This window comes from Sorex fumeus, unplaced genomic scaffold (assembly GCF_029834395.1).
Source record: "Sorex fumeus unplaced genomic scaffold, SorFum_2.1 ptg000009l, whole genome shotgun sequence".
In the NCBI taxonomy this organism is placed as follows: Eukaryota; Metazoa; Chordata; class Mammalia; order Eulipotyphla; family Soricidae; genus Sorex; species Sorex fumeus.
The window spans coordinates 20522075-20534225 of NW_026606066.1; the positions used below are offsets into that span (position 1 = coordinate 20522075).

At 36.3% G+C, this 12151-nt stretch overlaps 1 protein-coding gene across 1 annotated transcript in view; it reads left to right on the top strand.

The window, feature by feature from the left end:
- B3GALT1 (beta-1,3-galactosyltransferase 1) overlaps positions 1-12151 on the top strand; it is a 644281-nt gene that overhangs the window by 226731 nt on the left and 405399 nt on the right. Inside the window, exon 2 of the mRNA XM_056110364.1 lies at positions 7885-7988. The gene's annotated coding sequence lies outside the window, so the exon portion shown is untranslated. The remainder of the gene's footprint in view (positions 1-7884; positions 7989-12151) is intronic.

A 12151-nucleotide genomic window follows, 5' to 3' on the forward strand; every position in this document is an offset into this window, starting at 1 on the left:
CCTTGTTGGGCTAGCGGGACCGTATGGGATACTGGAATTGAACCCTGGCCAGCCACAAGCAAGACAAGTGTCTTACCCATAGTACTATTACTGAGACCCCTTCTTCTTGAGTTTAAAATAGAAAAGCTTTAAGTCTTTATTTCTTTGTAGTTCTTTGCTGATAAAAAATAATCTTCGCCTGTTTCTAACATTGATAAACCAAAATTAATAATATATTAATAAAGATCTGAAGAGATGAGTGATATTTTATAGTTTCAAAACTACATTGAACCATATCTGTTTGTTCTTCTTTAAACAATAACAATTATTTTGCTCTTTTCATATTTTCCTTACTTCCTTACTACAAGGGGTCATGAGATTCAAATAAATTAACACAGAATTATTTTTCTCTGATACTATTATTGCAAATATGAAGATTAAAATTTGTATTATTTTACAAAATTCTTTAGGTCACATTTTTATAAATTCATAGAACTATTAATTTTAATGGCAATGAAAAATAAGAACAAAAATTTCTCGTTCAAGGAGAATTATATATTAATTTCTTAAATTTTACCATATCACTTAAAAGTGTAATCCAACATAGACACCTTATATTTATAGTGTTTATAAAACATAGTTATAAATGGCTCAGAAAAATCAATGGGCCAGAGGATATGCTTTTTGAGGTCCAGGTTTGCTCCCCAATGTATTTTGGTCCCCTGAACACATTCAAGACTAAATCCCAAGTGAAAAGTCCCATGTAACCTCTTCACTTGGTTTACTAGTTTGTTTGTGGCAGTTCAGGCATCATATATCAGGTATAAGGTAAAGGTAAAGGCCCTCCCGTTGTTCATCGATTTGCTCGAGCGGGCCCAGTAACGTCTCCATTGGAGACTTTGTTGTTACTGTGTTTGGCATATCGAATACGTCACGGGGAGCTTGCCAGGCTCTGCCCTGCGGGCGAGATACTCTCGGTAGCTTGCCGGGCTCTCCGAGAGGGGCGGAGGAATCGAACTCGGGTCGGCCATGTTGGCTGCGTGCAAGGCAAACGCCCTACCACTGTGTAGTATTTACATATTCTACTTTATAAAATAGGTCAGTTACTCCTTCAGTATTTTATGGGTGTGCATTTTATGGGTGAGAGATTTCTGCTTGACCTAGTTACATTGTAAATATTTTAAAGAATATTTTTAAATTAAAAAATTACAAAAACTGGGGCTGGAGCGATAGCACAGCGGGTAGGGCATTTGCCTTGCGCGCAGCCAACATGGCCGACCCAGGTTTGATTCCCAGCATCCCATATGGTCCCACGAGCACTGCCAGGAGTAATTCCTGAGTGCATGAGCCAGGAGTAACCCCTGAGCATCGCCGGGTGTGACCCAAAAAGCAAAAAAAAAATGACAAAAACTATATTACACTGTGGTAATCAGCATAGTGTTATAGCAAACTGGTTTAGGTGACATGTTTTCTCAAAGTTAGATTGCTCAGTCAGCATTTAACAAAAGTATCCTAATCCTTCTCCCACATCTGGGAATAGTGAATGTCTCACTTTCTATTTTTTCATAATTCAGTAAGTACATTTGTCATAGTGTTTGCTAAACGACATTAAGCTACCTTTTCATGTGGCTTATGTCTCCTTTCCTTCAGTGACTAAGCTATGAGTTATTTTAGGAGAAGGATCATGCTTTATTCATGTGCCCATAGTGTCTGGCACATTAACCAGCATATTCTAGAAGCTGAATATATTCTCTTGAATTTATCTAATGTATACAGTAAAGTCATATAATTGAACTTCTGAGAATATTTAACCCTAAGTAACAACACCCAAAGATTTTATTTCGTCACAATGTCTTCAGTGCTCTTAGATATTAGTGCTTAAATTCATTAAATTTGAGCTGCTTAAATTTTGTCCTAAACTTATGTGTCCATCATTTATAAGCCTGTAGACTAATCATCATGGTATGACATCTTTAAGAGTTAATGGAGGAAGAAAGCTGTGACAGTGGAAAACCAGAAAAAAAAATCACCTGGAATTTTATACCACAGTAACGTACCTGTGGATTGAGAAAGACTTATAGGGCAGAACTCATAAGATGGTTCAAATTTTATAATCGAAATACCCATCTCTCTTAAGGTATTTTAAAATGTCATTGAATATCAAATAGGGACTAAAGAACTGAAAACATAGAGGACTGATATTTACATGTAAATAAGAGAATAAAAATTCAGACTGTTTGAAGTGAGACTTAGAGAGTAAAAATCAAAGAAGTGAAAGATGTTAGGAAAATATTGTTTTTCCTGTCTGATCACTAATTACTTGATTACAGATAAAAACGAGACTGGATTTTAAAAATGTATTATATAGTGACATTGTATATAGTTTTTAAAAATCAAAGATGTTATGTCTACAATATTAAAACCATCATTAAGTCACAATAGAGAATTTCTCTAAACTTATCATTGACCAGAGAAGAAAATAATTGAAATAGTCCTACAGTTTTGAGTGCAATCTGACAATATTTTATGCAGATGAGTAGAATGGGTCTCATGTTTGAAAGAATTATCTGGATCCCCAGTTGCTTTTCAATTAGGTGGCTATGTCCTAGTCAGTAGACTGTGGGCTCAAAGCTAAGATGTCTTGTCATGAACGTTGAAGTATAGTAGAGAGCAGTGTATAGCTTATATAGTATATGATTTTATTACAAATGTTTTGGTTGATTAAATACGAATATTCATTATTGATTGTGGTTTTGCTGCACAGTTAACTTCTCATTCTAAAGTTAAGTAGTTTTTAAACTATCACAGTTTCTTGTGTGTTTCATCTTAGAGCAATCTTTATTTAATTAAATTAATCAAGTCTGGGGTTTGGGGTCACGTCCAGCAGTGCTCAGGCTTAGAGCAATTCTTAAAAGGAACATATTGGTTTTCTTCTAGATAGTTTCACAAGATAAACAATCTATACGTAATCTTTAGAAGACTTTGGAATTCAACAATTTAATTATGATGTATTTTTTTTTCAACTTTACCATTATATACTTTCATCTTTTTCTTCTTATTGATTGCTTCTCCTATTTTGGAAAGAACTTTTAACAAATAAGTTAAAGTAATAAAAAGTAACAATTTTTTTTCCTACAGTTAGACTAACAACTTTTTAAAACTGTTTCACAAATTGGATTCCCCATAGAGGTAATTCATTTAAAAATATGTATGTTTTAGGAAAGATGAAATCATACAATTTGTTGTTGCATGAATGGATCTGGAGAATGTCATGCTAAGTGAAGTTAGGATGAGTATAGACACAGAATGATATTCCTCATATGTGGAATGTAAAGAATTATAGAAAGAAAACAGCAAATGCCCAAAGGCAGCAGAAACTGAGACCTGGTCTTTATTTAGTTGGATGCATATCATTGTAGGGGTGGTGTGGGGGACTTAGGATGGTGGGGAACTCTGGGACATAGTAGAAGAAAGCTTATACCCTAGTAGAGGGTGTGGTTATGGAATGTTTTATGCATGCAACTCTGCCATCATCAATGTTGTAAGTCATGATGCCTAAAATAAAATTTTAAAAACAATTTAGAACACAATGCAAAAGTAAAAAGGATAAAGAGGAAAGTAAAAAATATGTGTAGGAAGCCAGAGAGATAGTACAGAATTTAAGGCATTCCAGGCAGCTGAATCTGACTTGAAACACAGCTGGGTGTGGCCCCAACACCACTCTTCTTCCCTAAATCATAGTGTATGTATGGGCAGCATAAAGAAGGGGGAGTGCAAGTTTGATATATTTTCCTGAAAGTATTTTATGTTGAAATGCTGGTTCTTCTCAATTTATTCTCAGCTTTACTTTGTATATCAAATACTGCACCTGTCACAAGCTTGGATTTATCATGAGTGTACATGATGTTTGTTGTTGGGAGTGATTGCAAATCCTTCACTGGAGGTGGATCATCAGAAGTAGATGCACCTGTCTTCGCAGCTGGGGTTTGCTCAGGGAAATTAGGGTAATTTAACACCACGTTATCCTTGGGGACAGCTGGATAGATAGCTCTGTAGAAGACCTAAATTCTGTTTTGAAAAAGATACCCATTCTATAAATGCTATTTGACATGGAATCTTATAATTTGATTAAAGTTTGAGAATATGTAGGCTAGTTTAAATAGAAAAATATGATTTACTTTGGTTTGATGTGGTTATTCTGATAACTTGTTATGACTCAGTGAATACCAATATTTTTCGGACCGATTAGTTTGGGGCTTAGCATAAAATAATCCATTCAGTTTTTATGCAAGCCACTGGTTACAAAATGTACCTTGTTGGGTTTCAAATGATACTACAGCTGACCCGTATTCAATCCCTGGCATTCCACATGGACCCCTGAGTTCACCAGGAGTGATCCCTGAGCTTGAGCCAGGAATAAATCTTGAGAACTACTAGGTTTGGCCCCAAAAGACAAACAAAAAAAATATTTTGATACTAAAAAGATAGATTTTTTTCCCATTTTAATTCTTTACGTTTTCCAGACATACACTTAAGCTGGATATCTGTTTTATTATAAATTTCCATAGCATATTATAACTATGTTACTCTTGCTACTATTTTTTGCTTAATAAGTCTCTGTTAAGTAAATGCATGAATGACAGAATAAAGAATTGTTTATAGATAATTTCCTTCCTAAAATTACTCTGATTAGTTCTTTGAAGGTTATGAGGCACTAGAGATTTGGCGGGGAAGTGGTATTATTTACTAAAGGGGCTATGAAGCCAAATCCCAGAAATTTCATATTATCGTCAACTAATACTAATCAAATAGTTAAAAATTAAAGAAGTCCGTAACATAAAAGAAATGCACTGATAAAAATCACCCCAAAACTGAATGCTCTCAAAGTACCATTACTTAATTTTTATTAAGGTAAATTTTATTTAAAATAAAACAGGCTTTTAAGGTCATAGACCCATATATATATTAAAACTATGTAATCTTGTCATCATTATACCAGATAATATATAAAATTTTTCATTATTTCATTAAATTTATTCGTGGAACCTTCCAGTTAATACCTAACAATAAGTTTTTAACTTAGATTTCCCTTATATCCCCTTTTTCAGAGCTAAGTACCATGACATAGATGTATTTTGTGTGTAGACTATTTTACTTAACTATTACTTATTTTACTTAACTTAAATAAAATATATTTTATATTAAATTGGATTAATGGAAGACAAGAAATTGTAGGTTGAAAGTTTTCAAAGGGGAAATATAATTTTATTTTTAAAAATGTCTGTTCTTGGAAGACTGTTTTTTTTTCCTTCGAAACTTCTTACTGTTTGTACATAATAATTAAAGAAGTATGTAGAACAAGATTCTTGGAAAAACAATGAGTTTTTAACTTAGATTGCCCCTTATACTCCCTTTTCAGAGCTAAGTACGATGACATAGATGTATTTTGTGTGTAGACTATTTTACTTAACTCTAAATTTTATATTAAATTGGATTAATAGAAGTCAAGAAATTGTAGGTTGAAAGTTTTCAAAGGGGAAATATAATTTTATTTTTAAAAATGCCTGTTCTTGAAAGACTGGTTTTTTTTTTCATCGAAACTTCTTACTGTTTGTACATAATAATTAAAGAGGTATGTAGAACAAGATTCTTGGAAATAGGAGTATAATCAAATTCTTATACTGTGAGCCACACTAGGAAATTTGAAAAACCAACTCAACCAAAATGAATGTCAGATAGTTCTTCAACCATTGGCTTCCTTTCTCCTCAAAACCAGGTCATAATGCGAATATTCCATGTGAAATCTAGGACATTAATAAGGAGCTCCCCAAAGTGGGTAGAAGAGCTGAATAGATAATTCTCCAAAGATGATAGACACAGTAAAAGGTGCTCAGAACACCTGCGTATGAGGGAAATGGAAATGAAAATTGATGAGATTTCATCTCATACCCATGACAGTGGCCCATATAAAAAGATAGAAAACAATCAGTACTGGAAGCGATGTGGAATGAAAGGAACACTCATTCATTACTTCTGAGAAAATAACACCTTCCTAGAAAACTATATATGGTGATTTTCAAAAAAAATGAAATAAAAAAGGGCTGGAGCGATAGCACAGCGGGTAGGGCGTTCGCCTTACAAGCGGCCAACATGGCCGACCCGAGTTCGATTCCTCCGCCCCTCTTGGAGAGCCTGGCAAGCTACCGAGAGTATTCGATATGCCAGACACAGTAACAACAAAGTCTCCAATGGAGACGTTACTGGGCCCGCTCGAGCAAATCGACGATCAACGGGAGGGCCTTTACTTTTTACTTTTACTTTACCATATAATCTAGTAATTCCATAATGAGCTATCCATCCCAAGTATATGAAAATAACACATCAAAAGTATGTCTACATAACTATGTTCATTACCCTATCTGCATGACCCAAATATGGAAACTACCCAAATACATAATGAAAAATGAATGGATAAAGAAATGGTGGCGTATATACACAATTGATAATACTGGAAATTGAGATTGTTTTGTTATGAGAAATAAGTCAGGAGAAGAAAGACAAATAGTAAATGATCTCACTAATGCATGGTTTGTATTATATACAGACAATATTCAGTGAAATCATATTGTAGATTCTGACCACAAAACTGGGTTCAGGAAGTGGGTAGCACAGTAGCGCTGTCCTCCCGTTGTTCATCAATTTGCTCGAGCAGGCATCATTAACATCTCACAACAAATTGTGAGACTTGTTATTACTGTTTTTGGCATATAAAATACATCACGGGTAGCTTGCCAGGCTTTGCCTTGTGGGCGAGATACTCTTGGTAGCTTGCTGGGCTCTCCGAGAGGGGCAGAGGAATTGAACCCTGGTCGACTGCGTGCAAGGCAAATGCCATATCCGCTGTGCTATTGCTCCAGCCCAGGAAGTGGTGTAAATGGTTTGAAAGGGCTCAAAGGATTTCGGTAGAGAGATTCTGAGTCTTTGGTGATGAGTGCATTTTCCTTGTAATACTGAAACTTTTACACACTTGTATGTCAATGTTACCTCAACTGAAACTTTAAAAAAAAGTGGCTGCCAATTTTTATTTTTAATTAAAACTTCTTTAAACTCTAAAAAAAACACATTACTTTTCCAGTAGTATATAAATAAAATTTATAAGTAAGGTTTCTGAAGAAATGTAGTCTGTTTGCATGCAGTTGGAAGAGGCTTGCCAAGTAAAGCCTGTAGAAAATGGATTCATTGAATTAGAGCTAGTCCATGTCTCCAGAGCCAGCTTATTTTCTTTGCAGGTAGCCAAGAAGAATGCCTGAAAGTTTGTGTTGACAGGAGACTATCTTACAGAACATGCTGGCTGAGCACACATTTCCACTGGCTCGGGTCCGTATTGTTACAGACTTCAGACTTAATGGAGTACTTAGAACACCTCTAGGGATTTTTAGGTCAGAAAAAATTAGACATAGGAAGGTTAGAGAGCAACATTTTTGGGTTGACTCTATGGCAGAGTAAAGCTGCACAGTCTTAGGGAAGCCAGACTGTGTAAGCCAGTGATTTTCAGTTTTTCTTGTAGAAATATTTGCTGTTCCAAAAATGACCAAAGAATTAATTTGTAATCTAGGAAAAAGAAGTCATGAAAAAAATAGTTAAAATGGCATCATAAGAGATAGGGGCACCATTGATATATATATGGGGAAGGAGGGATTGTAAATAATATAAAGAAAGTGCATTCGTCCTTCAGATAGAAAGTTCTAACTTTAGACATTGATGATTTTGTTGGGCAGTTTGAGAGCAAGATATGTGGAAATCTCATGAAATAATCCCAAAAGACAATCTGCAAAATTTGGAATAGAGTATTTCTGTTATCTGAAGCACAACATGAAGGTTATTTACATTTATTTTCCCCTTTAGGCTCATTAGAGACACTGCAAGAACTCTTCGGTCCAGGAGTAGTGGGTTCCTTTGAAGACACAGATGCCTTACCTCCAGAGGAGTGCTGAAGTTTTCATTATAAGGTAACAGTTGCTTCCTATTTTTAGTTTTGTAACCTTAAAAATTTAGTGATATAATGATATGAAAAGAGGTAATTGTTACAGAAAGCAGTAAGGATGCTTTGAATTTGTTTAAACCTTTGTAGTAGTTCATATTACCCATATGTAAAGACGTTCAGATTTAATTTCTTGGCCAATATTGGCTTTACCTTTGAGAATTGATGGTGCACAGAAAAAAAATGGGCGTTGAAAATTATCACACAAATAAAGCCCCTATTTTGGATGAAACCCTACTAGCAGAAATGTTCTCTCAAGGTACTTTCATCCTATATATGTTTTTGTTACATATATGTAAATGTGACAATTATCCCTGTGATACTCTTCCTATGCTTCTCACAGTCTCAGACTCTTGCCTCTGCCTCTATTCCAGATTAGATCCAGGGATAAAGGGACAGCGTATCTGTAAAACATAGTTTTGTGGAGCTCTCAGGTGAGTGATAGATCTTTTTGAAAGTTCTAATTTGTCCCTGCTTTTTTGTTTTTCTGTGGTTGGTGTTCATATTTTTAGCAAAGCAAGTGGATAATACAGGTGGGCACAGACAAGGCTGGGCTGGCAGTAGGCAGAAATCTTATTTATCATTAATTTGCTGACTACTGAATGTAACCTGCCCACACAGCAGAGTCTGGCAAACTCCCCGTGGCGTACCCAATATGCCAAATACCAGTAACAAGGATGGGTCTCATTCTCCTAACTCTGAAAGAGCCTGGAATATGGCACTTTTAAAAAAATCTCAGGGCTAGGACGAAGGAGACGTTACTGGGGCCTGCTCGAGGCAATCGACGAATAACAGGATGGTTGTGATCTTGTGATCTTGTGGTGTTCATATTTAGAGTTTTTCTTATAGACAGGTTTTCAGCTGATTGGTATATACTGAGGATTGTCACCAAATCTTATAATAAGATTGTTTCGATTTGTATGAAATGGCCAAACTGTACTGCAAAATGACCTCACCATTTTTCCTTCCCTTCATCAATCATGAGAGTTCTTATTACTCAACATCCTGGTCAGCATTTGGTATGGTCAATGCTTTGCATTTCTGATATGTGTGTAGTGTTTTCTCATTGTCTTAAATTTTTTTAAAATAGGATTAATTAACAAAGGGATTCTGATTGTCCAAAGACATTGGACACTTATTTACTAAAAATTTTTAAATTACTTTTTGGTATGACATTGATTTACAATCTGGGCCTTCTCTTGGCAACGTTCCTTGTGATAATGCAGTTTTATGAGATAAGTCCATGCACTCCTAAGTGCATTTTTGTGTTTGTTTATACTATCTATTATGGAAGGGTCATAGTAGCCAAATACTTTTCTAATAATATACCATGAAAATAAAGTAATCCAAACTATCTATAATAATTCTATTTCTACAAATAAAATATGCTTTTAAAACATCCCATGTATAAACAGCTATAAATAGCCCATATACGCTATTTAAGGACAGTTTTCTGGCAGTATTATTTTACATATATCACATCCAATTAGATATCTTAATTGTTATGTTTAGTTAAATCCACATAAATGTAGCCATAGTATGAAATTCTTCAAGTCATAGTAATATTTTTGTATGCTTGGTGTATATTCTACTTTAAATTTGCTTGCACTACTCTGTAAATATTTCTGATGTGATATATTTAAAAACTGGAGAATTGTTGCGGCTGGAGTGATAGCACAGTGGGTAGGGCGTTTGCTTTGCACGTGGCCGACCCGGGTTCGATTCCCAGCATCCCATATGGTCCCCTGAGCACTGTCAGGAATAACCCCTGTGCATTGCCGCGTGTTACCCAATATGAAAAAAAAAATCTGGAGAATTGTTCTTTCCAGTGGAAGGACTAATCTTTTTATATTTCTATCTTTAAACATAACACAATGCCAGTGTTAAAGAAAACATTTTCATGACACTTTTTAAAGACAGATGAAAGATTTTATTCAAAAGGGACTATTGCAATGGGGTTTTGCATTTGGGGAAAGAAATTGAACTCAACTCCAAAAACAAGGACAAGTAGAAATTTATAGCCAAGGAAAGGAGTAGGGATATGTGGGTAAAAAATTTCTAAGTCTGAGGGAATTCTGTGTAGATTTACTTAAGAGTATAGTAGCTGAAGACAAACCTTAAAGATGGGACATGGAAGCTGGAAAGGAGGAATGTGATTAGTTACCAAAAGAAAAGGATTTTAACTAACCTGACTCAGCAGGTTTTCTGGTAGAACTTGGTCCAGGGAGAGAAGTCAAGGTCCAAGTCTCAGTAAAAAGAGAATTCAGAGGCTCCTTACCTAGATTGGATCATGAAGAATGTGTCATCTGGTATGTAATAGTATTTCAGTGAGCTATATTGTGTGATTATATATTTAACCCATACAGCAAAGTCTGTATATAGAAATTTATTAGCAAAGATCTGACATTATACTTTACATTAAAAAAGAAAAAACTAGACATAATTTTGTTTACTTTCCAGCTAACCTATTTACTAGAGTTGTTTTAAACTAGTCACTTCATGATATCTGTACTGATTGGCTCCAGAGAGGTAGTTGAACCAGACATTTGTGGTTAGAGAGGAAACATTTTTTTTTCAAAAATTTATGCAGTGATCAATATATAACCCCCTAAGAAAGACAGTCTATTGTCAGGGTCTAGATGTTTTATATTTTATATAGCATAGCAAGTAGAAGTTCACTGAAGCATGAACTGAGATGGATTTCTGGGGATCATCCTTAGAATGAACTCAGCATTTGATGTCGGTGGGCCCCACGGGTGACTTATGTGAAGTGGGGAGGAGAAAGACGGTCACTTTCTCCCCACCCGCCTCTGCCACCCAGGACCCTGGGTAGCCTAGGACCGGTAAAGTCTGCAGTGAGCACCTGCTCGGCACGGGCCTAAGCCCCGCCAGCCCCACAAGGTGGCCATCAAGCCACACCTGAAGTCCGCTTGATCTCGGCACGGGAGTTAATCCCCGCCACCCGTGCTCGGGGAGCCACGGACTCAAATTGGGGCGAGAATTTGCTCTTTGCAGGAAAGGAGAGACCAGTCCCAAGCCTTACCCGAGGTTTCTGGGGTTCTTGTCTCGCTTGCAGAAAAGAATTTCAGGAGTAGACGAGCAGTGAAGTAACAGGTTTTATTTGGAGGCCTTTGGAGAGGGAGAGAAAGGGATAAGCAGATAAGCGGGGGGGGAGGGGGGGGGGGAGTAACGCGTCCAGAGGGAACGCGGGCTTCTCCGAGGGTGGAGAGAGCGCCAAGTGGGCTCTCGAGCTGGTTCTTATAGATCCTTCTGACTCGGAATGTTCTGGAATCTCCTTGGGGCTGGGTCACTGGATTCAACCGGATTGAAAGGGGGTTCGAGAATCATCTGACTGGGAATGTCCTGGAATCTCCTTGGGGCTGGGTCGCTGGAGTCAACCGGATTGAAAGGGGGTTCTCGGAAAGGAGGAATTTCATGGGGAGGAGGCCCATATCTTCAGGGTCTGGGGATGGTCTTATCAAGTCCTTATTCTCTGTCTCCACAGGGTGGGTTGGTCCTAGAATTCTTCTATGAGACTTTGTTTCATTGCAGAGAGCCTTTCCCTATCTACCTGCCTACATCACATTGATGACAAAAAATAAAGCAATGTTGTAGAAACCAAGTTTGATTGTTATCTTCAATACCTTCATGTTATTGAGAAGAGAAGTATTAAGAAAATGAGGCTATGAAACAGAGATGGTAGTCAAAATGTGGCACTATTTGAGGATTCCAGCCTTCTCATTAATTCATATTGTCAGTCTAATAACCCTCCTAGCCTAGCTTTGAAAAAATAAATAATTTTGGAGAGAAAAGATTCCTCAGCTCATTGCGATGGGCAGGCTTGTGTAGTACATACATAAGTGTTTCTTTAGGTGAGTGGTAGAATGGTGAAAAAAAGGTACAAGAATATTTGTAGAAGGACTAAACACTGTTTATGTTTGTAGAAAGGAATTATGGCAGAGAATCCATCACAGAGTAAATTAAACTTGAATTTTTACAAATAGGTACAACTTGCTTTCCTAGACATGAAAGATAAAAGGATTACACATGGCTAGGTCAGTTAGTGACTCTATTCTGTGGACTTAATTTCTTATTTAATTTAAATACTGTTGTTTAAACTTACATTTTTTT